The sequence below is a fragment of the Anser brachyrhynchus genome, assembly GCF_964034855.1.
Source record: "Anser brachyrhynchus genome assembly, chromosome: 3".
Classification (NCBI taxonomy): domain Eukaryota; kingdom Metazoa; phylum Chordata; class Aves; order Anseriformes; family Anatidae; genus Anser; species Anser brachyrhynchus.
In genome coordinates, this window is record NC_137696.1 from 106,064,435 (window position 1) to 106,089,262 (window position 24,828).

Below are 24,828 nucleotides of genomic sequence, written 5' to 3' on the forward strand. Positions count from 1 at the left end.
CAGATCTATTTAGTGCTGCAAACATTTAGTATTTCTCCTTCTTTTAATTAATTAACTAGTGTAGCTTTTTGTCTGATTTGTTATACATTTCTGATGTGCACCAGAATAGAAATCCTGGAACAGCTGGTAACTGTTGGAAGATCTCCTCTGGGACATAGTACCACTTCGGATTGAATGCAAAATAACAGACGCCTTGATAGTGATAATATTACATTGCCGAATTACAGTTACTTAAATAACTATACAAATGTTAAGAATCCACAGAAATTATGTGGGTAATATATTCATTTGATATCTAACCAGATAAAAAGCAGATAAAATAAAACAGTTAAAAAAGATTATAACTATTAAGAGAATTCCTGCTGGTGAGCAAGAATACTTTCAAGCAGAAAGTTTGTCTTCTGCAGCATAGGGTAAAATTTCTGAAAGCAAGTGGAAGGATCTTTGGCACTGGCCAGTAATGACATCTGAATTCCAACTTCCTCTTAGCCATGTGATTATATGAACATGTAAGTACTTAGTAGTAGCTCACCTACATCCAGCCTAGAAAGTGTGTACTTTCCAAGAAGAAACTTTAATTCCTCTGCCTTTGCATCTGTTCTGAGATAGCCCCTCAACATCATCTTTGACTCATGTATTTCCACCATCCATTTTTTCTTGGTTCTTCCACTACAACTGATGGATGACACTTTCAACAATCTGAAATTAAGACTTGTACCTAATGCAAGCAACATTAAGCAAATTAACTTTATTTAACTTCAATGAATTTCATCAATTAGGAACTAGGACTATACCTACTGTAGACAATATTAGACAAATAAAAATTATTGAACTTCTAAAATCTGAAACTACTTCTGTGAAGATAATATCAGCAAGGCTTGTCAGCACTACAGAGCAGCTTCTGTATGGGGAAAGACCAAACATGAAGCAGAAATCTCCACCTGGAAAGCTTTATCAAGCTCTAAAATTTGCATGGTTGTTAATGGTAATTATACTCTTTCCCTATATATGAGCTGCTATCTAGTATCTGAGGTAGGATATTGAGTTATTCTATACTGGACATTTAATCTACATGTATAGATCAAAGGCTGTATCTTGAGAGTATTCTGTAAGAAAGCTTGAACCATACAGATTTTATTTCAGTGCTACAGATCCATACTTTAAACTTGTAATCCCAGGATCTAACAAAAACAGTTACTTTTTAATATTTTTCTTAAAATAGACATAAATACTTTTGTAAACACTGGAACCAGTGATGTATGATTTCCTTTAGATTTGTGCCTGCTAGTTAACTTTGAATGGAAGTAAAATATTTACGTTGGCAGTGGCATTATAAGGCCGCATTGATGTCTAAGAAATTGATTCAGATCATTGATGTCTAATAAATTCAAAGGATTCCTTCAGTTGTATCAGTAGCACAGTCTTTTTCCTCTGTTCCATGCCAAATCCACGAATTTGTTATTTTTAACTGTGGTATAGCCATGTATTAAAAAATGTAGGAAGAAACATAGAGAAATACTTATGTATGTGCACCATGTTTGTATAAAGCTTGCTTTTTCAGGAAATGAGGCTGTGGCAGTCTGTTTTATCTCCTCTGCTCTTGCTTTCTACAGTTAACTGCAGCAGCTGCTCAGTGACGCCTTTCTAGCAGATTATTCTTCCTTTGACTGTTCACGACCACTACTTATTCTAGACATTATGACCTAAGAAATTTCAAATATTATGAGACTATTCTACCCAGATAATATAGAAAATGTAACCCTATCAAGCTTAAGATAAAATAATTCAGTATTAAATGACAGTCATTTAAAACAGATTTTTATGTTCCATTTCATCAATTTGAAATATGCTTTTAAATGATTCACAACAGTAAGCAATTATGCAGTTTTGATTAAATCAAACTATATACATAAACAATACTGGCAATGAATCTGTCACCATTTGTTTTCAGTTAGCACACTACTAAGATGAATGCAGGAGCACTTTAACTTTCAGCTATTTGTTTATTCTCATTGAAACTCGAAATGTTTAATTCTATTACACAAAAATCTAAACAACATGTTGGGAGAAAGAAAGAAAAAAAAGAGTCTTATTTTCAATGCACCGTCAGGCGGATTTGGCTCATAGATTTCCATCCTGCAGTGATGTCATTTCTAGCATTTTTCCCTGCCTAAAGCATGATGCATCTGAACCAGCATCTAAAGAAGATATATTTATAAATGCAACTTACTTCTATATTGAAACTAAGATGGGATTGAAAGACAGCCAACATCTTACTGAAATTATTGGTTTTGGTAGCAAATGATTATTGCAGATAGTTCTACTTGTGAATAAATGCTCAGCTAGTTTTGAACATTTTTGACATGAATGTATACATTTCCATATGTACACAAACAAGATCAACAAGAACCAAATGGACTAAAAAAAGAAAAAAGAAAAAAAAAAAGAGAAAGGTTCTGAACAAATTCCTCCTTCAAAGCTGATCTATTTCATTGTTAACTATGTAACCTTTAATAATCAGTTTTCCCCATCTATATTATGCTTTTGTTTAGTCTATTTGACTCTTCATGCTCTCCTGCTGGTCCAAAGAAGAACTTCCCAGACATTTGAGTTGTTTTAACAAGGCATTTGGAGTACTTGCCATGGTACGAAGTAAGTGAATTCTGGAAAAGAGCAGTAGAAAATGGGCTTATTTTATCTTAGGTCCATCTAGATATACATGAACAAGAACTGAAGCAGGTTACTTAGGTCTCAGGGTAAGAACAAGAATTTTCCTCAGAAGAATTTTTAAATCCATATGTTTTTAGTGCCCTCTGAGTGTCTGCAGTGCACTTGTTATGCTATTAATCATTCAAGACTCATGTAAACCCACATATCCCAGCTAATGAATTAATTTGTTGTAAAGCTACACTGAGGCTCAGCTGGCATTGATGTCTGCTCACCTCCCAGCTGCTCTCTGCTCACTAGAGAAAAAGCAGAGAGACAACTTCCTTCCCACTTGCTCAGAACAGCTACGGTACCACCCTGCTTGTGGGACTCCAGGTAATGTAATCAGGTCTCATGCACACCACTGAGGCTGCTTGCTTCTTTCTAGTGATTCTTGGGGGAAAGATATTTGCCAGGGAAAGATATTTGCCAGGGAATGGTCACAAAGTGCCTCAGTAACCAGCAGCCATCATTGCCCAGCCAAACTGCTTTCTCCACCTTTGCAGTGACAGTATTACCTTTATTGCCTGAATCCTCTGATTCAGTTCCAGCACTGACGAACGAGGTAAACATTTTCCAAAGAAACGTATAAGTTTGTATCTGTGTCTGTTCAGTGAAAAGGTCTGAGGTTTGTCTCATTCCATTAACGTGAATGTAGAGAGCCATTTCAGACTCCAGTAGAGAATTTGAAGTCCTTTCCCACCCCAGTTCTTTCCAGCACTGCTTTACTGCTGCTACCCTGATGGCAGCTGAGCAGGTCAAGGCACCTGAGCACCCAGAGGAAGCTGAAAGGAGACAAGGTCAAGCCGAGTCACCATCCCTGGATGTCTTTAAAAGATGTTTAGATGTAGAGCTTAGTGATATGGTTTAGTGGAGGACTTGTTAGTGTTAGGTCAGAGGTTGGACTAGGTAATCTTGGAGGTCTCTTCCAACCTAGATGATTCTGTGATTCTTAATTTCCCCAGACCTTTTGGTTACTCTGCTGTTACTGAGCCTTTGATACCCCCTGCAATCGTGATGCTCCAGAAGAGACATCAAGATCAAAATAAACAAATAAACCTTAAAAATCTCTCTCTCTCTAAGAAAGAAATAAAAATAAAATAATATTAACAATAAAAAAAATAATAATTTTGTTGTACTGAAAGATCACTGGAAAATGACGTGAACATGCACCATGGTGCTATAGTTTACAATAAAGAAAATATCTGTAAATACAATGGCGTTTTGATTTTTTTCCACTCATAGTCTCTATTTTCAGTGATGTAACTATTTCCATACTTAACCTCTGTTTAACATTCTTCATAAGAGGTGGTAAAAAACAAACAAACAAATAAACAAACAAACAAAACAACAACATCAAAAAAAGGAAAATGTTCTGAAAAATACCCAGAAAGTGTATTTTGCAATTTATTCATTAATATTCTCCAGTTTTAAATGATTTTGTATTAGCTTGGTTTTTGGGTAGCTACGGTGTTCAGAATCTACCACAGAATATAAATGCCATTATTAGACCAACTGATACAGCTGGAAAAAATGAGGTTTAACAACCAATTTCATGTTCAAGTCTGAAGCTGAAGGTTGAAAAATGGGTCCAAGTTCAGATTTGTTTGGTGAATGAATTAATTCCTGAGCATACAATGACATTTAACTGTTATTGCAGTCACTGACATATTTGGGAACTATTTCTTTCTGTAAGAAATCAAAACTACTTTGACATAATTTAGCAGGCCAGCCAGAAAATCAGCAAGCTTGTGAAAAGCCAGAATTTATGAAAGCTGCTATGTTCTTGAAAAGAGAAGTCAGGTAGGTAGTTCCTTGTACTTCATTCTGCCATTCTGTACTTAATTCTGTGTAAATGGAGAAGCTGTCCACAACTCTCTTCATTCCTTATCATAAGTGTTGGACCAAATGTAGCAGGTGAAGGCCATCGTGCATTCTGATGCATGTTCCCCGCATCCATAGTGCTAGCTTGGGAACATCTATAGCTCCATGTCTTACATATCCGACAGTGTTTTGGAATAGGTGAAGTTATTCTGTTCTAAGAAACTTACGTGACTGCTTTGCTTCATAAGAGCTTGTTATGCAACATTAAGTGATTTGTTTTTCAGGTTTTTGGACTCAGACTTTGGTTTTGCTCTGTACTAATCCTTCACAAAGTACTGATACAGCTAATTAATTCCTGTTTCAGTTGAGGCAGTGTAGTCATTTTGCCTGTTTCTCACCATGATGAAAAGGAGGACTGCATAAGCAATAAGATAGGAGGTTATTTATTTCTATCTAAAAGATGTCAACAAATTACAGAATACTGACATGTATAGGGTACATTTATGGATTATATTATAGCCTAATAGAATAAAATCAGGCTTGCTTTTAAAAAGGTGACTAAATAGGCCTGTCAAACTTTTTATGGAACATGAGAATGTCAGTCTTAAAATGTGATCTAAAATTTCAGTTCACCTTCTTCACTTTTTGTATTTGGCTTCCCATATTGCAATAATTTTGGGAAAAAATATCTAGAAAAAAATATAGCTAAACCATAAAATCATTTCGTACAAATGTTGTGCTAATAAACTGAATTTAATGTGACAGCTTCACATAAAATATCGAAGTGAATAGATGTGTCAGCTAGACAGAGAGTGGGACAGCAATGACAGTGGTGCAGGCAAGGAAACAAAGGGACAAAACACATAGACTAGTGTGGGAGAAATGAGAAAGTATCAAAGAGGACAGGAGAAGCAAACATTAGGTGTCAGAGAGGCAGAAATATCACAAACACTCATGAGCAATAAAGCATTTACAACTTCTGTTGAGAAGCTTTCCTGAATCTTTCCATGTATTTGCTGTTTTCTTGCATTTCTTCTGCTTAAGAAACTGTGCATAAGTATTTTTGTGTGCTTATTTTTAGAGAAATAGCTGTAGGTAAGAAGCTCCTTACACCCATATTTCTGAGTTGCTGCTTCGGGTTTAAGTGTTCAGCTGTGAGCTCTATAATTTGAAAATCTGTTACTTTCATATTGCTCTTTTATAGAAAATTCCATTGTTGAGAATAAAGATGCTCGCAAAAATTAGCCAAAGCTATTAATGGAAAGTTGTTCCTTAATATTTAGAAAATCGTAGAATATCCTGACTTAGAAGGCACCCACAAGGCTCATCAAGTCCAACTCCTGGCTCCACGCAAGACCACCCAAAAATCAGATGTTATGTCTGACAGTGTTGTCCAAATGCTTCTTGAAATCCGACAGGCTTGGTGATGTGAAGAACCTTTTCAGGTTCTTTTCAGTGAAAAACCTTTTCCTAATATCCAGCCTGAACCTGTGTATTGGGTTTACATAGCAAGGTTTTGGTAGTGGGGGGCTGCAGGGGTGGCATCCGTGAGCAGAGCCCAGCAGCTGCGTCCACGTTAGATAAGAGAGTTTCAGCCAGCTCCAAAGGGACCTGCCACTGCCCAGAGTCAAGCCAATAAGTGATGTTGCTTGCACCTTTGTGACAGCAGATTTAAGAAAGGAAAAAAACCTGCTGCACAACAGCAGCTGGGAGAACGAGGAGTGAGAACCAGCCCTGCAGCCCCCAAGGTCAGTGCAGAAAGAGGGCAGGAGGTGCTCCAGGCACACAGCACAAGTTCCCCTGAGGCCTGTGGAGAGGCCCCTGGTGGAGCAGGCTGTCCCCCTGCAGCCCACGGGTCCCACACGGAGCAGATCTCCACGCTGCAGCCCGTGGAGGAGCCCCCGGTGGAGCAGGTGGATGTGGCCTGGAGGAGGCTGCGGCCCATGGAGAGCCCCCGCAGGAGCAGGCCCCGGGCCGGAGCTGCAGCCCGTGGAGAGGAGCCCACGCAGGAGCAGGGGGTCTGGGGGGAGCTGCCGCCCGTGGGGGACCCGTGCTGGAGCAGTTTGCTCCTGGGGGATGGACCCCGTGGTACGGAGCCGTGTGGGAGCAGTTCTTGAAGAGCTGCTACCTGTGGGCAGCCCCCGCAGGCTCAGTTCGGGAAGGACGGCATCCCGTGGGAGGGACCCCACGTGGAGCAGGGGCAGAGTGACCGTGAAGGAGTGGTGGAGATGAAGCATTAGGGACTGACCGCAGCCCCCATTCCCTGTTCCCCTGCGCTGCTTGGGGGGAGGAGGTTTTTGTAGTTTGCTTCTAGTTTCTCACTGCTCTAGCTTGTTAGTAATAGGTAATAAATTACATTAATCTCCCTATGCTAAATCTGTTTTGCCCATGCCAATAATTGTTGAGTGATCCCCCTGTCCTTATCTCAACCCTTGAACCCTTTTCATCATATTTTATCCCTCTTTTCCTTTGAGGAGGGGGAGTGAGAGTGGTTGTAATGGAGCTCAGCTGCTCAGCTGGGTAAAAACACTACAACCTCCCCTGTCCCAGCTCCATGCCGTTCCCTCGGGTCCTGTCGCTGTCCCCAGAGAGCAGAGCTCAGCGCCTGCCCCTCCGCTCCCCTCATGAGGGAGCTGCAGGCCGCCATGAGGCCTCCTGTCAGTCTCCTCTGCTCTGGGCTGAACAATACAAGTGACTTCAGCCACTCATATGTCTTCCCCTCCAGACGCTTTACGATCTTTGTTGCCCTCCTTGGGACGCTCTCTAACAGTTTTATATCTTTCTTATACTGTGGTGCCCTAAACTGTACACAGCACTCAAGGTGAGGCCACACCAGCGCAGAGCAGAGCAGGACAATCCCTCCCCTTGACCAGCTAGCAATGCTGTGCCAGACACAGGACACAGTTGGCCCTCCTGGCTGCCAGGGCACACTGTTAATTTTGTAATTTATTTGAACTATTCCCAGAGCTCTTTCTCAGTACTTTCCCTTACTTCCAGAACTCATTATCACTAATAAATTATAGTGAGGTGTCATCAGGAAGAAAAAGATAGCCTAAGAGCACTGCTTAATTTGTTCCGTAAGTGTAAACTAGTTGTATGTGTTCATAAAAAAATGTTGCATTTCACTTGAACCTCCGCGTCTGTTTTTCTGAAATTCACTCAGGTGCAGGGGCAGTTCTTACCTGGACAGCAGCGGGAACTCCATGGGAACTTCATAATCCTCATTAAAATCTTACTGAGTTTTATTTCTCCCTCTTGCTAAGCACGGATAGCACTCACATCCCAGTACAATGCCCCGCACCACAATATACCAGGACAACTACATGCTGCCAGTAGATAGCATTGCACAGTGGGAATCCCCACCAGCTAAAAAGTACCAGAGCCACAGTTTCAGTGTTATTTACCATATTATGACTGGAATTATTTTACTCTTTCTATTTAAATCCCTATTTTTAGAGCTTTTAATACTTGCTTCTGACTATTATTGGCATCCGACTGCAACATTTGAGCTCCTACTTCCTCCAGCTAAAACAGTGTTGCATGTATGTAGAATTGTTGCGTATATCAGAGATTTCTAAAAGTAGATGCTATCCTGCCATCTATAGCTTCTTCAGAAAGCTTGTAACTGTCTAAGTGTCCTCCTATTAGGGAGGATCAGAAGAATTCTGGAAAAGTCAAGTAGAATCTCTGGAAAAAAACAAAAACAAAAACAAAAAACAACACAACAGATTCAGTCACAGGAAAATAATTTGTGTGTTACACATGTAGGTAGCAAGCTATAGGTTACGGACAAATGAAAAGACTAATATAAATAATTCCTTAAAGCCAGGAAAGAACTCAAATTATTTACAGCAGAATTAATTCCTGATTCAGGATTCAGAGGTCACATCTGTATTAGCATCAGTAAATATTCCAGGTCACCAGATCTCCATATGGAGTCAGTAGACAACAACCTGCCAAAATTTGGCATGGTTATGGTCCAGGTTGAGTAACATATCTCTCATAGAATTCATGGGTATTTTGAGTGTAGTATACCTCCCACATTTTCCCTCCCCATTTGGAGGCTACAGAATTTTAATTGCTGCTTCCTAACAGCCTCTGTGCCTGTAAATCGTCCTTGGCATGTTTAATTTGCTAGTACAGATATAGCCAGACCATCTATTAAGAGCCCTGTTAGAAGTATAGCAGATTTCAGACACCATCTGAACCACTGTGATTCTATAAGCTTATAGGGATTGCATTATACACAGACAGGAATTAAATGTAAGACGACTTGAAATATGGCTTGAGAGCATTCTACTGATTTATTTAAAAATCTATATATGTTGATTAGAAACCAGAGGAATGTCACAAACACAACCTTAATGTAAAACAAAATAAAGCACAGTAATTCTGCAGAGAGATATTTTGTAGCATTCCAAGTACATATCCCTAGTATCATGCTCGGATTCTTAAAGATAAGATTTTAATTGTACTTTAGCCAATGAATTATTTCCAACATGAACACAAAGCAATAACAAAAACAGCAATAGGCTTACCAATACTTACAACTTTAATTTTCTGGTAAAGGAATATAAGACCATTAGTGAGCTCAGAACATTGTCCCTCTGGGGTAAAATAAAATGGCTTAATATTTTTGGAGCTGCTTGAAACATACAACTACTGTATTTTGCCAAATTAAAGTATCTTCATTTCATTGTGCTGAAGAAATAATCCCTCAAGTATTTAGAACATATAGATATATAACAATCGGTATTTTTGTTTAATAGTGCATAGAAAATAAGGATAATGGATTTTAGAAAAGTAAGCTTCTGCAGCCTCAGGGACCTGAGGATGAGATATACGGCCAAAGTGTTAGAGTGGCCGGTTAAAATAAGTTTCCTGGTTTACACAAGACGTAATATGTGAAAACATGGTCCACAGATCTTCTCTCTCCATTTTAAAATCTTTCTATCCGTGTTGGTAGCTTAACTGTTTGTACATTAGAGTCCTCTTAAACACCACCAAAAAACTCAGCAACTCTGTCGTTAGAGCAAAAGTGGAAAGGGAAAAAAATAAACAAACAAACAAAGAAAAATGAGAGCGGAAACAGAAGAAAGTATCTTTGAATGTCGGCACAGAGGAAAAAGCAATTACAGTGTGGAAGCAACTTAAATATAGCACTGGGAATGTAGCTGAAATAAAGATCTGAAAAGAAAAAAAAAATCTCTTCATGAATGTGAGAGGAGTCACAAAAAGCAACAACACAAATATATTTTTTAAAAATAAATTGCTTGCTCTCAGTCATTTAACTACCTTCAGTTAAGACAAGAAGAACAAGTTGCCAGACCGTGCCACAAAAGTTTCAAGATCATTGCATTCCTAACAAGAAAAAAAACTTTTGAGAGATCTTACTTTCATTTCATAAAGCAGGAAAAGGTAAGAAATACTTGAATTATTTAATAAAGATTTTTGTGATCTTGGGATGAATATTCAATTTTGATGAATTTACAGACCCCCACTTGGGATCAGATATTAATGGACCTCAGCAGCCTAAGACAGAGAGTGACATTAGGAGAGGTTGACTTAAGTTCACTATACCATAGAGAATTAAAAAACAGAACATTCACTCAGATCAGCTTGCATGTTCTGGCAAGGCAAAAAGGAGTCTGTTGCAGAAGAGAAAATCAGGCGCCCACACAGACATTTATTCCAGTAAATGCACAAAATACTAGCAGCTTAGCCTTTTCAGCAAGAGACAATTAATACGCTAGATGTGGAATGAAACACAGCTTCAGCATCCTGCTTTTAAATTGAACTGCTGTAACAAAGACTGTTGAAATGTTGAGAGTGGAACAGCATACAAAGAAGGAAAGCATAAGTCTTTGGCACACAGGAAGCAACAGTGCCCGGAACAACAGCAAGCTGTATAAAGATGGCAGCAGCTGCAAGCAAGGGAACTTCTGAACAGTGGGAATGATTTTAGATGCATCAACTTCAGTAGCACTTCTTCACAGAATTTGTTCAGGAAACTCTCAGTGTTGGATATAGCTCATTTGATTTTAGATGTGTACTTGCTAGACATCTGAGATGGTCCCCCAGGTTACTCATGTAGGTAGTGTTGGAGAAATAACCAGTCTTAGAATTTGACTCCTCCTAAATACCTGTTTTAAGGAGAGACAAACTCCATCTTAGAAAAGACTATTGGCTTCCATTGGCTTCCAGAGACATCAATATGAATACGTTCAATGTAGTTTAGGTAACCCGTATAATGTTAGTCAAATGTGTTTAATGAGAGCTCACGGAGACAGAAAGCAAAAGGTATACACAGAGAAAACATTAGGATAGGAAAAAAAGAGAACAAACCAAATGAAAGTAAATTAAAAAAATAATAATAAATAAAAGCTTAAAATTGGCAAGAGGGAAGACAATCAAATAAGTGAGATCAAGAACATAGATTTGAAAACTGTGGTATCATCAACACGTTTATGGACTGAAGACACACTAAAGCACACAACAAATAAGATATATCAGAATCTTAATCTTTCTGTGAAAATGTATTCAAGAAATGTCAGATATATGCTGCAAGATTTGCATAGGTTTGCTTATGCTGAAGAAATAATTATACCCTGCTTCTGGATTATTATTCACATTATCTCACGTTAGTTTGTTTTAGGGACCTGAAAAAGCAGCTGTTCAAGTAATCCAGCATTGATATCTGCTAGACATGGGTTCCAACTTTGATAATGAAAGAAAATAACTCCTAGTTATATTGTTAAGAATTTAAATATATGGTACATTTTTAAACACAGCACAATGATTGTGTCCAGATCACCAGGGGGAAGATCAATAGGGAAAACCTGTTGGTGCTCAGGATCCTGAAGCCATGCTATAACACTTCCAAAGCTAAAAGCATTATAACTGCTACATAGGTTTTGGAGGAAAAATGAATTTGGGCCAGCTGATATAGTGTATGGTTGCTGGATCACTAATCTTCCATTGTATAATATTGACTGTGAAAGATACCATCATACATCTAGCTGTGATCAGGCATTTGTCTTGGTAATAGATGGCAGTACACATATACACTGCATATATGAATAGGAAAGTGTAGGCTTCCATCTTTCTTTCATGAGAGAGAACTTTATGATTGAGAGGTGATTTTGCATTACTAAGGCTGTTTTCTGGTATCTGCTATAGAATAACTTAACTCTGTGCTTCTGAGCAAATAGCTGGAGCTGCTGTCTCAGCCATGCACCAGCAGGCAGCTGAAAGCATGTCTATGTGTGCCAGCGACCTGCGCCAGTGAAGAAGCACAGGTATTGTGTGAGTAGCTGCCTGCTACTAATAAGAACGGCTTGATTTTATTAATAACAGCTTAATGACTGAAAGATGCTGATAAAGGAAAAATGTTATTAAAAGCTTGTCCTGCTGTCATCAGTTAACACTCTGAAGTTAGAAATCCTGAGCACTCCAGACTCCTTAGTTGTACCTAATCCACAGTGAATGAGTCAATTTAGAGAATAACATTTCAGTCATATATATTTTTAAAAAATGACTGCATCCCTGGATTTTAAAATTCTTGTAACTAATAAGAGGTACAAAACAACCATGAGCATAATCAAAAATATCAAGTGAAACATCCACACAGAGTTATACTCAGCTTTGAATTTTCAACAGGCTTTGAACTTTCAAACATTTTACACTGATGTTGAAATTTGCATCTCTTAGTAGTTCCAGTGCAACACAAAATTAAAAGGTGCCATTGAATTGTATAGGTTTACAACCTGTATATCATGGATTTTATAAACTGTCCCTTAGTTTCTTCTGTTTAAGGTCTAATACTGCATATTTTAACTAAGTGGCGCTTGTATTTTGTTACCCAGTGGTTCTAATCTGATACTTAAACTGAATTTATAACAATTTTCTTTTTCCACCATGAGGAGCAATAAGAGATTAGAGCAATCTTGGGGACAGAGAAGGTAGAGGACAGCTCAGCAGTTTGAAAGGACCTGAGAGATAGTGTCTGTGTACTTCTTTCAAGCCTATCAAGCCTGCTGTCATTTTCAAAATTACATTTTTTTTAAAAATAAAACTGCCTATGTGATTTTATTTACTATAGCAGAAGGAAACTGAATTCAATGACTGATGGGTCTGTTGCAGTCTTAAGAACCCTCATAAATAGCAGTCACATTTAAAAATAAACAGCCAAAAACGTTCATGTAGTCTCTGATGGGTGCTTCTTTTCGTTGTTGTTGACATATTTAAGAGTTCTTGAATTACAAACATTTAAATGGATTATCTCAAAAATATTTTTCATTTCCTAGTCATGTCCAAGGTAATAGCAAAGGATTTAATTTAGAATCTCAATGTTCTTAAACTCCTTACACTTCTCCGTCTGCTGTTTGTGTGTTCCATTAGCTGCTTTCCCAAAAGGTCACCTACAAACCTGTTTACTTTCACAGGATTACAAATATAGTCCGGTCAGAGAGCAGCAGTAATTACATCTCATCTTTCCTAATTCATTCTGTTTTCCTCTTCTTGCATATTCTCTGGGGATTTCATGATTCCTCTTGCTGCATTACTGTTATAAAACTAAAACGTGAAGGTTCTTCACGGTGCTAATCTCACTTTCCTCATTTTTTTTCTTATCTTAAACCTTGTAGTATGCTGAACATTATGATAGCCTCCCCAAGTCTGACTGTGAGCCAGTGTGAGAAAGAGCAATAATCTCTTGCATGGCACCTATCCCGGTATAAGTAAAGACATCCCTTTGCTGAGACACTGAAGTTAAAATCAATTCATGTTGATAGTGCTTTACGTTTACTCTTTATAGGTTATTTTGGTGATTTTTATTGTTTCTGCTTCTGTATTTCTTCTATTTATGATGATTATCTCTACATGAAAACACTTCTCTACATGAGACTCATTGAAATATTTGACCCTATTATCTTGTATTAAAACTGATAGTGTATTTAAATCACTTCTTCAAATAAAATTTTATATTAGTTTCAGATCATAATATTCTCCTTATCTATTGAAATATTCTGTTACAGTAGGCTTTATCAAGAACTTCTAACCACAGAGTTTTACAAGTTATGGATGCTACTTAATCCTTTAAGAATGATTTTGTTAGCTTTCTGATGTATTTTACACCTCCAAGATTTAGTTTCATCTTTGCCTTAAGCTCTCTGGAGCTAATTTTGTAGACAGTTCCCTCTGACAAGCAGCCCTCGGTATATTAGCATGGATGCCTGAAATGGTTGCTGTTTGCAGTCACCTCAGTTCAATAGCTGATTTGTATAAATGCATATGTTACGTGTGTTATGATAGAAGAAGCAATACTATGACAATGCAAAACCTTTGGATTGCTGGTTTATTCTCTCCAGCGGCTAAAAGAACTGCAGAGAGCCCCTCATTGTTTGGTACAGAATTGGATTATAGGTCAGAAATATGGAAACTGCTTAATCTATTCCCATCGTTTACAAAGCTGCCATAAACCCAAATGAATTTATGTTGAAGGATTATTTGGGAATACTGTCTTCTAGCAGCTTCTACACAAGATCTTTGTGACTTTATAGGTCATGTGGACAAGAAAGATGGAGATAAGGATAGCTAACGTCATACCAATGATGCATTATGTGAATTATTTGAATAGTTTTCTAGTCAAGTGATCACTGTAATGTCTGTTAGAAGGCTTGGGTACTCTTCACAACTCTTTTATCCCTCTGTGTAACCTTAGGGAAATTGCCGCATATGTAATTTCCAGAAATGCATAAGCCTTTCAGTGTTAATGGACTTTTTTTCCTAAGTCAATTAAGAGCTTACTGAAAGTTCTGTCTTCCAAGACTTTTCCTAGCAAGTCTATCTGCCCTTTCTAAGAGCAGCATTTTCCCATGCCATTCGTATTAAAACATATTTGTGTAGAGAATCATAAACATCAATACACTACCATAATACAAATAATAAAAAACAACATCAAAATATCCAGATTGGTCTAAATTACATTGTGGAAAGTCTCTGTACTTTGAACTGCATGAAAGCTTGAATTAAAAAAGATTACGCCAATTACAAAAGTTAAAATTCAAATCCTACACTTTTAATGATGAAGTGTTTACAAGTGTTTCATTCCTTTACTGTAAATGCTGCACCTAATGCGACTTTCAAAATTACAATGATCAAACAGATCCTGGCAATTACAGACCTGTCAGTCTCACTTCAGAGCCTGGTAAAATTATGGAGAAGATTATTCTGGGAGTTAAAGAAAAGCATTTAAAGGACAATGCAAGCATTGGTCAGAGCCAGCATGGGTTCTGAGGAAGGTCAACTAGGGGAAGGTCATGTCTAAAAACTTAATTTCCTTCTGTGACGAGATCACCCAGCCTGTTGACCAAGGAAGCTTGTTGATGTAATCACTATGGATTTCAGTAAAGTTTTCAATACTGACTCTCACAGTATCCTTCTGGACAAAATGACCAGAATACAGTTAGATAAAAGCATAATAAGATGAGTGAACAATTGACTGATGGCTTGGGCCCAGAGGGTTCTTGTAAATGGGGTTACGTCAGTCTGGCAACCTGTCACTAGTGGGGTTCCCCAGGGCTCCATTTTAGGATCAGTCCTCATTTTCGTAAATGATTTGGATGAAGGATCTGAAGGTTTTTTGAGCAAGTTCATGGATGATACCAAATTGGGTGGAGTTGTTGATTCTGTTGAAGGTGATGAGGCCTTGCAGAGAGATCTGGACAAATAAGAGAGCTGGGCAATCACCAACCGCATGAAGTTTAACAAGAGCAAGTGCTGGATTCCGCACCTGGGAAGGGGCAACGCTGCTTATACGTACAGACTGGGGGACGAGATGCTGGAGAGCAGCACCACAGAAAGGGATCTGAGGGTTTTGGTGGATAGCAAGCTGAACATCAGCCAGCAGTGTGCCTTGGCAGCCAGGAGGGCCAACTGTACCCTGGGATGCATCAGGCACAGCTTTGATAGCCAGTCAAGGGAAGGGATGGTCCTGCTCTGCTCTGCGCTGGTGTGGCCTCACCTTAAGCACCCTGTGCAGTTTTGGGCACCACAGTATAAGAAGGATAAAACTGTTAGAGAGTGTCCAAAGGAGGGCAACAAAGATGGTAAAAGGTCTGGAGGGGAAGACGTATGAGGAGCTTCTGAAGTCACTTGGTTTGTTCAGCCCAGAGCAGAGCAGACTGAGGGGAGGCCTCATGGCGGCCTGCAGCTCCCTCACGAGGGGAGTGGAGGGGCAGGCGCTGAGCTCTGCTCTCTGGGGACAGCGACAGGACCCGAGGGAACGGCATGGAGCTGGGACAGGGGAGGGTCAGGCTGAATATCATGAAAAGGTTTTTCACTGAAAGGGTGGTTGGGGACTCGGACAGGCTCCAGGCTCCCCAGCGAAGTGGTCACAGCACTGAGCCTGCTGGAGTTCTAGAAGTATTGGGACAACACTCTCAGACACATGGTCTGATTTTTTTTTTCTTTTTCTTTTTTTTGGATGGTCCTTCTGGGACCCAGGAGTTGTACTCAATGATTCTTGTGGGTCCCTTCCAACTTGGATATTCTATGAAACATAATTTTATGATTTAGTAAATATCAGCACATTGTTTATAATTTACATGCAGCATTTTTAACTGAGAAGTGGTCAATGGATTCTACATTTAAAATTTTCCATTTTTCTAATACATTGCATGTATGTTCTCATTCTTTCTAAACCTCATTCATTAAACACTTTCTGTCACTGAAAGAATAGTAAGAGCACATCTAAAACTGTTTTAACAAGGCACACATTCAAACAGCTGCTTGAATTTTTTGTATGTGTTTTTGCAGATATATTTCAACTGTCTTATAATACCACAGACACATAAGAAATTAATTCCAGTCAAGGTGTGTCAAAAAAATGAAGTTTTGATGTAGAAATCTTGCCAAACGAACTGTTGAGAAGAATCCCAAATTAATGGAAAACTCTCATTAGTACTGGGATTTCTGCATTATTTTCTGCCCCCTTTCATCAGATATTACTGCAATATACATTGAATATCGTCTCAGAAACACACTTGGTATCACAGAATGCACATAGTTTTGAAGGAAGCCTATATTTAGGCAGATACTTCTATTTATCTGAAATATGTGCCCAGCCTTGGCCTGTGAGGGCATCCTTGCAGGCAGCTGTCAAGCTGGGAGGCATCTTCTTGAAGGGCCCAGGCTCTCGTGCCATAAGAACAGAAGCTATTTCCATTGAGCAAAGGGTCACCAGAAGAGTTCTCTTCCACAGGACTCCCAAACTACACAAGAAGAGTACGGAGCAGAATGAGAGCTCTGCAAGTTTTGATGTTTCCTGGAAAGAAGGAAAAAGGAAGCTTTTGACTCAGTTGCTGCAGACCTCACAGTCTGCATTGCAGTAACTGGATTTTCTCTGTCATATGCTACCCACAGCAGGACTCCTGCTGAAGCTTTTTCTCAGATCTGTGCAGCTGCGGGATACATTTCATTCTGCAGTACAGGAGATTAACTCCATGTATTACAAACTTAGCAAACATATAGAAAGTAAACCTGTCGCATGTAACCAGCATGTTATTTGTAAATTCTCACAACTTGGTCAACTCAAAACAAACGCTTGCAAGAGCATTCAGAGGCTCTTCTCAAGAGCAAAAGGTCTTTCCATGCCAAGTTTCAGCAGTTGAAACCAGCAGCAGCGACAGTGGTGCTGTTAAAAAAATTGCAACTTTTTTTTTCTTTTACTGTGAGAGAAGCATATTTCACTGTTCTTTTTCATGGTGTTCTAAAAATGGTGAATTTATGTTAAAAGAGAAAGAACAAACCTGTGGGAAGAGATTAGGTCTAAAAAACTGTTCCTCAAAGTTTGAAGTTAAGGAAAGTGATGGACAACTGAAATATGTGCTTTGAGACTATATTGCAGTTACTGCTTTCTGCAATGAGAAATTGATTTTGAGCAGACCTTTCTGAAATATATTACAAGTTCTGAAAGTGTAAGAAAAATCCATGGATTTTACTTCTATTGTTTAATTTTCAAATCAACAGAATTTATTTAAATATTTTGATCTTGAGTGCCTTACAGCATATCCCTGTACGTCAAGGGATCGAAATACAAAAGGGTTGGATTTTTCTGTTTGTTCAGGGCACACTGGGAAATCTGTGCACAGAAGGTCAGATATTACAGATGCTGTTTACTTGAACCTTCTGTGTACCGAAGGGGAAAAATAAACTCCCTGCAAATCTTCTCAGACAAAATATATATATCTACTTTTTGCTACACTGGAGAGCACGTTGAAGGTAGAGAAAAACAGAAATAGTTTTTAGTTTGGGTGACTGCTTTTACAAGATTTTAACTAATTCTAAATCCACCAAATGAGTTACATTTAATATGACTACAAGCCTGCAGATATAGAGGCCTAAAATTCTTGTCACTGCCTGATACTATGTTCATCGTTAAGCATCTTTGCTTGTTATAACATTGAGAGAAATGTTACTATGCTGCCAGAAAGATGAAGTATTATCAGCAGTAGCAGAAGCAGAGGCAACATCCTGTGTAAAAAGAAAAAAAAAAAAACACACTAAAAACCAACTGATGCTTTCCACTTCCTTTCTCCCCTACAAAAGTGATACTGTTTTTTAAAGGCATTCTGCCATAGTGAAAGATTGCAAGGCTCAGAAATTGCATATATGTTCTTTGTTCTTTACTACCAGTTTAACTTATAGCTAAAATCACAGTTATTCTACCTGCATATGTCAAGGTGCCATGCCTGCCCCAAGGATGGAGAGGATAGACCCTTTGGAGGGGTAGCATTTCTGTTGTCAACACCTCTGGCTAGGCAATGGAAGCTAGTTGGATAGTGCCTCAATACAAATTACCAAACTAAATAACAGAAGTAATCTTGTTAAAGGCTATTATTCAGCTATGCTAGCTAATACAATAACAAATCTTGCTTTATACATATATATATATACAAATTGTTTTAATCCTATACAATTTCGTTCCAGTTTTTAAATTTCTGTAAGGCACCTTTGTTTTTTCAGTTTATACTAGTTAATACACCATTTCAGCTAAGGCAGAACATAGAGAACAGAATAACAATGACTGGTCATTACATTTTAGATCTAAATTATAACTCTATTATAACACAATGAACTGCAATAATGTCAGCAAATGAACACAGAAGCCCAAAAGTATTTTTCATAAATAACACTGGAATTTCAAGGGAGGAGCAGTCTTTTGGTACTTTTTTTTATTTTTATTTTTTTTAGTTTAATCAGGGCAGGTCTACTTCAAGATAACAGTGCAGCAATCATAAGAAATGCTCTACTGTTAATGCACAATGTATCATCTATAACATTATACCTACACTGGCTTTCCAATCACAGCTCCTGACATATTTTTGAGGACCAAGATTAGGCACTTATTCAAAACACTAATAGCACAAATTAGAGACAACAGTTCACAGTTCAAAACATAATTTGCAGATTCAAACAGAGATGCTATCAATGGTACACATAAAAGTGGGCTTGCAAATTAGAAGCAACCTGAAAATTTGGCCCTTTTCAAAACCTGATTGTAGTGCATGAGTTTGAATAATTTAGTGAAATGGTTGAATATTATTTGTTTCTAATATTGAAGGAAAATATCGGATTCCCCTGAACATTTTAAAGTAATGACAGTATCATCTGATCGTTGTCCCTGAATTTCATTTTTTTTTACTGATCTTGGTGAGGCACAAGTTGGGTCCTTTGACAAATGGGAACAGTTTCAAATACAAAGAAGAGAATTAGCGAAACAAAACATTTTTGTTTTGAAGCTCTTCAATTTAAATGACACTGAAAAACAAGTGGGGCAAAACCTCATAAGCCAGTTTACCATACTTTATGTGTGGGGTTGACCTGTTATGATAAGATACAATGGAGAAGTTAACTTAATAATGCTAGTTGCTTTTACAGTAAAGGAAAAGTGTTGTTATTTGTGTTTGTTTGTTTCAAACACAATCACTTGACCTCTGTGGAAGAGGAACGTCTTGATGTTGTGTCTTAAACTCCTTATAAGGATGCTCTGAGTCCCATTGTTATGCTATAAAGAACAAACTTCAGATCAAAGATGTACACAGTATTTTGTAGTTCTCCTTATTTTAAAATGAAACAAATGCTTTTTGAGCATATCAAATCATTTGGTTTAGGTGACATCAATTCTTTTGGATAAAATATTTACCTAATAGATTAATTATGAAACCACTAATTATTCCTCATTTCTGTAAGGCAAACTGTTCCTTTCTGCAAAAGCTGCAAAATTTTGACCTAGTGAGGCATTTCTGTCAGGCACTAAAAATTAACATACGAATTTACTGAAACACTAGCAAACTTTGATGTTTTAATTCTTTCTGCTATGAAATGGGATGATCTTTTATTTCAGGAGTAATCTTTGATGTTGGCAGTTACACAAATATATTAGGAAAATCCCACTGACAGGAAAAAGTGTTGATGAATTACTGCACTGCATGAATAAATTCTTTAAAGTGCAGATGACTGACTCCCTGCAAATAAACATGTGGTTCATGTAAATTCCAGCTAAATCAAACTGGACAGATATGTTGCCTAATCAGTATCCTATGCCAACTGCATAGATGTATGGAGAAGAGGTTATATAGACATAGTTCTTTATGAGGTGGCTTATCACTTGTTCAGAGTGATAATGTCTATTTCATTCGGTGTGATATCATATTTTTAAACCTGTATATAATGAAACACATTACAGATACAGGTTACAGAACAGAGTAGCAAGATTATTCAAGACATTTTTTCAAGATCTTTTACTTTTTCCTGGTTAAAAGTCATAGCCCAAACAAATTAACCTGGCCTCAAGCATTTCCATCAAATTGCCAAATATTTATAACCTTCGGGTAGCAGAATCAGTCCATCTCACTCTTTCTATGAAAGTCACTGCAAGACTATGGCCTGTGGTCAAAAATCATAACGTTAAGTGGACAGAAGGCAGCCCCTCCACCTTTAAATTCTCCTCCTGCTTAAGAGCAGAGCAGAAACTTGGTTTTCAGGTCATCATTCATATTCAGACAAGCCTTGAGTTTTACTAATGTATTCTATATTTATCAAAGGTCTTTGCATTGAGGTTATACTGAGCATGAACTGTTGTCACTGGTGTGCTGTTCACCACCCTGATTTGTTCTTGTGGAGCTTCCTTCCAACCTTAGAGGAAAGCTCTAAGCAAATTATGCAATATTTTGATAATTTCTCAGGAGAGTGTTCGAAGTGAAAAAAAAAAAGTTTTAGTTTGGATTCACTTTTAAAGTAAATCTTCTGATTTAAAGTAAATCTTCTGACTTACCATCCTTGCGTCTGCACTGAGGAGTGCTTAAACTATTTTTGTATATTCATTCAAGATGATGTGTTAGCTGGAACTAAAACGAAAGGTGCTCTCAAGTGCACCTGAACTGCTGGAGTGTTCAGCTTAGGAGACCAGACTAGAATTACTCTCCTTGAAACATGCATTATGCAGGCATAAGGTCCTCACACCTGTTCTCTACTTCTGCACTGTATTTTCGGACCACACTAATTATATTACTGATTGTATATTCATAGCTGTTAAATTCAAGGAGCGATGAAGTATTAGGAGATGTTTGTTTATTGTTCTTGTTTGTTTGTTTACAACACTTAAATCTTCTGTTTCCTGAGACATACTCAAATAATTTGTCTGAAGTTTTAATTTATGAGGGATTTACTACCAATACCGAGTCTGGAGAGAATCTACTCTATCTGCCCCCCTACCAGCTCATTCCCCTTTAATAGGTGCTTTTAACATTGAATTGTTCAGGGGTACAGTCTACAGCGATACAAACAAAATTGCTTTGGCACAAGCCAAAGGGTCTCACACACAAGATGGATGTGGAAGTTTCTCAGTCAAGTGCTATCACCAAATTACGCTCATTGTAGAACTCTGGACTCGTATATCATGACTATTAAAACTGAAAGGTCTTTCTCACCTTGAAAAACATTTTTTTCCCCATATTAGGTACAGATACACAATATTTGCCTAAAGTAAATAGATCTATCCTTTGCTTCTGAGTGATGCATATGACTTTACTCAGTATTTCATCATATTTAGCAGTTTGGTTTTTTCTCCCTAATTTTATACAGCCTATGCTAATGTCTTTTCTCTTTACATAACCTATTATTTTTTTTCCTGTTCTACTACAAATGTAAAATGGCAAGCACTATCTGCCTCAGAACAAATTAATTTCTGTACTAATTAATATAACAAATGTCTTGACCTAATTCTGTTAGCTATGTCCTGATGTTAGTTTTATTCCTCAGAATTCCTAGCTTGTTTATCACACTAATACTCCTCTAATGAAACAAAAAACAAACAAACAAAAAACCCCACATCTATCCTAATTGTATAGATGGAAAACAGGGAAATAGAGGAAAATAAGTGCTTCTCCCAATGGCACCTTAGAGTCAATGACACTTTCCTAAGTGAAAAGATTTCTTCATTACTCTTCTTTAGTTCTCCGTATTGCAACATTTTCTCCTCAATATAGCCTTGCAATTTTAGAATCACATTTAAATATGTCATCATAGATTTAATCAAAAATTTTGTTGTGACTGCAGGTTTCCTATAAAATAATAATAATTAGAAAAAGCATTTTTTTTTCCTAAAAATTCGAAAGGAAAAAACATATTTCTTTTCCTTACCACTTATTGAGTTTTCTATTTTTCTGTAGGGGAATTCTGCTGTAAATGATTGCTGTCCATGAATGACAAATGACAGACACTGAAGTATCATACTTGACAGACAAAAAAAATTCAGTTCCAAATGAAATTTGATTACTCTTCTATAACTATGTATTACTACCTGAATTGGAGCCTCTTTTGTTATTCTTCTTTGTGAAGGCACAGAACTGAACTTCATTGTGGCACTCTGAAAAAAGTCCAAACTATATACAGTGTGAGTCTCTGTGTAGATCTTCTTGAACTATTTAGTATCCCAGACTGTTTCGAGACATCTATAGTTCCTCAAAAACAAAACAAAACAAAAAAACCAAACCTGACACTTCATTTTTAATTCAGATTCCTCTTTCTTGACACTGCTTTTCTCTGGACACAATCACTGGTACTATAATTGAGGCCAAGAACACACCCAAGCTTTTGAAAAAACTCTTCCTGTTTCCATCACAATGTTAATGCAAGTAAACATATCACTGCATTCATTCATTTTTAAACTTTGCAATAGAAGACTAAAGCAGTTCCTTAATTTATAGAACCAAAAATAAAATAATTGGCTTTCATAGCAGAAGAAAAAAATAAATAGAATGAAGACTGAGAAGAGCACATAAACAAAAGAAAAATAAAAGTGCTGTCAACTTTTCTACAGCAGTTTCTTTACTATACAAATGGCAAACCATATGATCCCCTTTCACTCTTCAGTAGATAAATTCTAAGTAAAAAAGAACCTTATTTATATTATTTTCCTCTTGCCCAAATGATCCTCTTACATGAAACATTCACAATGGCTTTTGTGTTATATCCTTGGTGAGCAGAGAATTCTTCAGCTCTCTAGTTTTCTGTTTATTGCATATTGCTTATCCATATATACCAAATTGGATTGAATTTCAGATCTGCCTAATTCTACAAATTCCAACTGGTTTCAAAAATAAAAGTAAGAGACCACAGAAGTGGACAATAATTGTAAAAAGAATCAGAACTCATTGTCCTGAATGATCATTAAAATTTATATAAAACATCAGATTATAATTATATGAAGGTTATTTTACCTAAATAATTGTCTCTTGCTTAATAAAAATTACAACTGAGTCTATGAAAAAGAGACCACTGACTTGATCAGAATACTAACAACACTTTTACACAAAATATAACAATTACAGTTGGATCTTTGTCTCACTGAAGCTCACTGCACACTGCCTTGAACATAAATGTTAATAAGAATTCAGAGTAAACAGCTCACCTCTGACAGAAAGAGTAGCAATTGAATCAGTTGCTAGTTTTATCTGTTGTCTTTCAGTACATTAAAAATTGCTAAGAAAAGCTGAAGGAACTGAATGGAACAAATCTTTTATTGAATATGCCAGTTTTGTAAAGGAAACCATGGAAAGGTGGTGGTGGGGAAACAAGTAACAAGTAATTATAGACATGGTTCTTTACATTGATTGAATTTAAACTTCTGCTGTGATACCAGATGCACTCAAAATTATATCTAAGCCCTATGTCTACTATTTAGATCCCAGCTGGGATCTACGAAACCCACATGGTTTTACGCTCCTTATACAGGATATCTACGTAGTTGCAGCATACAGGATACAGGTCTTGTACCTGAAATGGTCAAAGTCTGAGAACAAGATCTTATACAAAGTTCTGTGAATTCGAGAAGGCTCTTCCTAGTATTTTATAAAAGTTGCATTCAAAATTATTCTGGTAGCTCCACTTATGCATCCCCAGTTACTATTAATACTTTTACTATTAACATTTTAGTGTCTTCAACGGGAAACCAGTGGGTTTATTAGAGTAGATTAAGAGGATAGCTGCTAACCTCACGGAATATATATTTGGACAAGATGAAGACATCACATTTGGACTAAAGGAGGCTAGAGAGAGGTGGGGATCAGCCTCTTTGCCCAAGCACCAAGCGGTAAGTCAAGAGGAAATGGCCTTAAGTTGCATCAGGGGAGGTTTAGGTTGGATATTATGAACAATTTCTTCACTGAAAGGATTGTGAAGTATTGGAACAGGCTGCCCAGGGAACTAGTTGAGTCACCATCCCTGGAGGTCTTCAAAAAATGCGTAGATGTGACATGGTTTAGTGGTGGACTTGGCAGTGTTATGCTAAACGCTGGACTAGATGATCTTTGAGGTTTTTTCCAACCTAAATGATTCTATGATTCTATGACTACCACTACTTACTTGCATTTTGCAAGAACCACAGAACCACTTGCTGGAGAACCCCGTTGTGGGTCTTTCACCGTTTACCAACACCAAAAGTCCATAATGTTCTTAGTTACTTGTCATTTGGGAGGACATCTGAATGGATACAGCTCAATAGAGAATGTAGTTGTTTAGCATCTCTTCGATCAATAGACCTCAAAGACTCCATTTCTTCTTGTTTCCATATGAGAACGAAATACATGAAATTATGAGAAGACCCACATTTGCTGCTAGTATGATGCTACAGTTCTTGTATCATCAGGGGAGCCTCTGTTCTTATGGACTGGGGAAAATAAAAATAAATAAAAATAAATATATTTGCTCTGGAAGCACAGCTTTATACTATATATA

The 24,828-nt window shown here is 37.5% G+C and overlaps 1 long non-coding RNA gene across 3 annotated transcripts in view; it reads right to left on the reverse strand.

The window, feature by feature from the left end:
- Positions 1–16,348: 16,348 nt before the first annotated feature.
- The window catches only part of LOC308193452, a 32,242-nt gene continuing 23,762 nt past the window's right edge, over positions 16,349–24,828 (reverse strand). For 2 of the 3 annotated variants that reach the window (XR_013949640.1, XR_013949641.1), the window contains 2 exons: positions 22,394–22,553; positions 16,349–16,855 (listed from right to left, as the gene is read on the reverse strand). This is a non-coding gene — a long non-coding RNA (uncharacterized lncRNA). The remainder of the gene's footprint in view (positions 16,856–22,393; positions 22,554–24,828) is intronic. The other variant, XR_013949639.1, reaches the window with a different exon arrangement.